Source organism: Somniosus microcephalus, chromosome 4 (assembly GCF_052327205.1).
Source record: "Somniosus microcephalus isolate GS21.2 chromosome 4, FLI_Smic_1.0, whole genome shotgun sequence".
Classification (NCBI taxonomy): Eukaryota; Metazoa; Chordata; class Chondrichthyes; order Squaliformes; family Somniosidae; genus Somniosus; species Somniosus microcephalus.
The window spans coordinates 55627872-55633114 of NC_140990.1; the positions used below are offsets into that span (position 1 = coordinate 55627872).

The 5243-nt window shown below is 48.5% G+C and overlaps 1 pseudogene; it reads left to right on the forward strand.

Moving 5' to 3' along the window:
- The first annotated feature begins 3064 nt into the window (after positions 1-3064).
- Positions 3065-4661, forward strand: LOC147118936 (uncharacterized; annotated as a pseudogene).
- The last annotated feature ends 582 nt before the right edge of the window (positions 4662-5243 follow it).

Below are 5243 nucleotides of genomic sequence, written 5' to 3' on the forward strand. Positions count from 1 at the left end.
TTTTATTAATCCTGTCTCGTTACACAGGACCAGGTCTAAGGTTGCTTGTCCCCTGGTCGGTTCAGTTACATACTGCTCAAGAAACCCATCCCTAATACACTCAATGAACTCATCCTCAAGGCAGCCCTGCCCAATTTGATTTGTCCAATTAATATGATAGTTAAAATCCCCCATAATTATAGATGTTCCCTTATTACAAACCTCAACTATTTCCTGATTGATACTCCGTCCAACAGAGTTGCAACTGTTCGGAGGCCTATAGACTACGCCCACTAGTGTTTTTTTCCCCTTATTATTTATGAAAGGGAAATCATGTTTGACAAACCTACTGGAGTTTTTTGAGGATGTAACTGGTAGAATAGATAAGGGAGAACCAGTGGCTGTGGTGTATTTGGATTTTCAGAAGGCCTTTGATTAAAGTCCCACATAAGAGGTTAGTGTGCAAAATTACAGCTCATGGGATTGGGGGTAATATACTGGCATGGATTAAAAATTGGTTAACAGACAGGAAACAGAGAATAGGAATAAATGGGTCTTTTTCTAGTTGGCAGGCGGTGACTAGTGGGATACCGCAGGGATCAGTGCTTGGGTCCCAGCTATTCACAATATAGATCAATGATTTGGATGAGGGAACCAAATGTAATATTTCCAAGTTTGCTGACGACACGAAACTAGGTGGGATTGTGAGTTGTGAGGAGGATGCAAAGAGGCTTCAAGGCGATTTAGACAAGTTGAGTGAGTGGGCAAATACATGACAGATGCAGTATAACGTGGATAAATGTGAAGTTATCCACTCCGGTAGAAAAAACAGAAAGGCAGAGTATTATTTAAATGGTGATAGATTGGGAAATGTTGATGTACAAAGAGACATGGGTGTCCTTGTACACCAGTCACTGAAAGCAAACATGCAGGTGCAGCAGGCAGTTAGGGAGGCAAATGGTATGTTGACCTTCATTGCAAGAGGATTTGAGTACAGGAGCAAGGATGTCTTACTACAGTTATACAGGGCCTTGGTGAGACCACACCTGGAGTACTGTGTGCAGGTTTGGTCTCCTTACCTAAGAAAGGATGTACTTGCCATAGAGGGAGTGCAGCGAAGGCTCACCAGACTGATTCCTGGGATGGCAGGACTGTCGTATGAGGAGAGATTGGGTCGACTAGGTCTGTATTCACTAGAGTTTAGAAGAATGAGAGGGGATCTCATTGAAATGTATAAAATTCTCTGAGAGCCCAGGATAGAAATTGACAAGATTCTCTCCTCCTGGTTCCTGGCCAAGGGGGCCGCGCATGCGCCCTGCTGCCCACTGAGCCTCTCAAGATGGCGGCCGTTACCCCGGGCCTGTCACCGGGAGAAAGCCCCGCAGCTGCTGCCCCGCTCGGGGCAAACGGCCAGCCCGGAGACTCTTGTTCGGGGTCTGAGGCCCACCCCGGGTGTTTGTGAAGCGGATAATATTGAGTGTTTTAATAATGGGGTCTGGGGCCGCACTCAGGGTGGGAGCAGCCCACGCCCCCCCGGGGTTCATGAACCCGCTCCCTGAGCTCTCTCACCTGATGTGTCAGTGGCTGCTGCCAAGGTCCGCGCATGATCAGCTCACCTTCTGTTGTTCAGGTTTCACGGTTAAGCCCCGCCCCTCACACACTCCGATTGGTTGGAGGACCCACCGCCTGCTCGGTCCTCCAGCCCCGCCCCCTCTTCCTATTGGTCTGAAGCTCCCGTCAACCACAGGACAGTGTGAGCTGAGCATGCGCGGGACTGACAGGACAGGAGAAACCACAACTGGATCGACACAGCAGAGCCGCCAATCCAGAGCCGGCTTGTATCAGGGCGGGCGCTGGATGCGGAAGTCGGTCCCTGGCCACCTGTGGAGGTCTTTTTGTTGCTTCAGTTTGAGCTGGACTGGAGATGGAGGAGAAGCTGCTGGGTTTAACCCCCAGTACTTCTGAGCCCAGGAGGACCCAACAATTTCCAATGTGGGACTGTCAAGGGAGGTGGATTCTGGGGGAGATTGGCCCAGAAATTCAGGTTGGGGGCTTCCCGCGGGTGCAAGCCCCCAACCTGCACTTACCTAGCACGCCGGCCGTTGAGCTGTGGGCCTGCGTGGAATTCTGATCCGGGGCCTGGTCCAGCTGCCGGCGTGCAGTGCTTGCATGTCCCAGGGGCGCAGTTAGTTCAATGCGTCCCCTGAGATCACGTGAGCCATGGGCAGCCAATCGGAGGAGGGAAAAGCCCATTCATAAGTCTTGACAGGAAGACCTGTCAAGACTTATAAATACTACGGCCCCAAAATAACAGTAAACTTTCAAATAATTTTTTTTTTAAATCACACTTTTTAAATAAACTATAAATTACATTAAATAACTATTTTAAACAATTTTAATTTTTGAAAAAAATAATTTTATATTCTAACGGGGCTAAAAATAAACTTACCTTGCTTTAAAGTATTTAAAAATAATAAACCTGTGGCAAAAATGATTTAATTTTAATTAATTGACCACTTACCTTGTAAAAAGCAGGCCTTACGCCTGCTTTTTACATTTCTAAATTCTAAAGACTTGCCCTCCCGGAGAAACCTGTAAAAAAAACGTAAGTTCAAAGCGCACGCGCAGACTCCCCCGCGCACGCATTCGACCTCTGAACCCCTGCTTTCAGAGGAACGGAAGTGCTGGTTTCCCGCGCATGCGCAGTGCATGCAGGAAACCGGCACTTCCATCGGGCCCACGCGTGAGTACCCCGTGCGTACTCACCCGTGGAGACCCGAATTTCTGGGTCATTAGGTTGTTAAACAGACACTGTCCCTACAATGTGAAAGAGTATTGTTTTAGGAACAAGTATTTCTGTAGAGGCTTTTAATCTATTTTACATCTGCAGATTTTTTATTCATTCTTGGGGTGTGGGTGTCGCTAGCAAGGCCATCATGTCCAAGGCAGGATGGTTTGTGACTTGGGGAACTTGGAGGTGATGGTGTTCCCATGCACCTTCTGCCTTTGCCCTTCTAGGTGGTGGAGGTTTGGGGTTTGGGAGGTTCTGTCAAAGTGCGAGTCGAGTTGCAGATGTATTAAGTCCCTCTCTTTTGCCCCTCCCCCTGACGCCTCTCTCCCCTCATATAGAGGCCAGAGTCTTGTGTCGGCCCAGACCGGGTGGCAGGTTCCAGTGAACGAGTGAACCAGTGGGATTTTATGACAATCCGGCAGCTTTCATGGTCACTTTTTTCTGGTGCCGGCCCCACAAATTACCAGATTATTAAGATCAATTTCACAATCTGCCTCTTTTTGTGGGTTCTCTCTCACTTCCTTTTTCCTGTTTTAAATTCATTTTACAGGGTATTGGAAGGGGAGGATTTGCAGACAGGAAGATCAAACCAAACATCACATCAAGATCTGACCGAGTCACTCGATTTATCAGGACCTGAATATCATCAGCCTTTGAATATGGAAGCAAAAAGCACCATTCACAGTGGGGAGAAACCGTACACGTGTTCTGTGTGTGGACGAGGCTTCAACCGATCCTCTGGCCTATCGAGACACAAGCGCAGTCACACCGAGGAGAGGCCGTTCACCTGCTCTGAGTGTGGGAAAGGTTTCACTAATTCATCTCACCTACTGAGACACCAGCGAGTTCACACTGGGGAGAGATCATTCACCTGCTCCGTGTGTGGGAAGGGATTCACTCAGTCATCCAACCTGCTGGCACACCAGCGAGTTCACACTGGGGAGAGACCGTTCACCTGCTCAGTGTGTGGGAAGGGATTCACTTAGTCATCCACCCTGCTGGCACACCAGCGAGTTCACAAGTCACTGCAGGGGTTGGATTCTGCTGTTGTTGCTGCTGTTAATCACATCCAGGACTGAACCATGTTCATTCTGACAGTTGGGATTTGTTTCTGCTGATGTCAATTGAAGTACGAAAATTAGAGAGAATATGACCCGGAGAAGCCTCCAGAATTATAGAGATCTAGTTGGAACCAGTTGAATGTCAGTTGACAACGTGTACAGAACTAGCTAACCGCAATTTGCTTGTATTGCAGAAGTAGAATAGAATGTTCGGTAAAAGGGGAATTCATGAGTCTGTGAAACCGCAGCAGCAACGGAACAAGAAAGCCTGTGCAGTAATGCACACTATAGGGCTATAAAGTGCTAACACCGGCAACTCTTGATAGATATATGTATGTGCTAATCAGAACCCGAGAGAAGGCGAGCTTGCATAATGAATATGAGTTAGTAATGTTGCTAAGGTTAAAGGGAAAATATTGAGCAATGTAGAATTATAAGAGACGTCATTAGCCCACACTTCCGGATAAGGAAGAAATGTATTGGAATCTGATTGGATGAAATGTATTGGAATCTGATTGGATGAAATGTATTGGAATCTGATTGGATGAAATGTATTGGAATCTGATTGGATGAAATGTATTGGAATCTGATTGGATTCCCGGAGAGGGATGGCAGCCACGACTATGTACTAATATGTGTGTTTTATACTGCCTCGGCGGAGTCGGATTCGGACAGCGATCTGAAAGGTTCTCCCCAGGCCTGCGAGTAAAGACCGTTTTGAACCGTAACTCCGAGTCTGTCATCTTTTCCTGGGATGGTGTGAGCATCGACCTTGTATATCACTTGGTCCACAAATCATTTACAACCGCATGGATTATAAATTTTTTGCCAGGGCCATGTCTGCCCGCCTTGGCACTGTGCTGGCCCACATGATCCACCCCGACCAGTCCTACACGGTCCCGGGCCGGACTATCCACGATAACATCCATCTGTCCGGGAGCTGGTCCACCATTCCCAGAGGGCTGGTCTGTCGGTCGCCTTTCTTTCCCTGGATCAGGAGAAGGCATTCGACAGGGTGGATCACGAGTATCTCTTTGGAACTCTGCGTACATTCGGGTTCGGGATACATTTCGTTGCCCGGATCCGACTTCTGTACGCCGTCGCGGAGTGTCTGATTAAAATTAAAGGGTATTTGGCGGCACCCCTTCGCTTCGAGAGGGGGGTGCGTCAGGGATGCCCCATGTCCGGTCAGTTATATGCCGTCTGCATGGAGCCTTTCCTGCGCCTCTTGTGGAAGAGGTTGAAGGGACTGGCTCTGCAAGGGCTGGGCGTGGAGGTCGTCCTCTCGGCTTACGCCAATGACGTGCTCCTCATGGTCACGGATCCCGCTGACTTGCGGAGGATGCGAGAATGCCAGCAGATTTACTCGGACACATCCTCCGCCAGGATCAACTGGGAGAAATGTTCTGGAC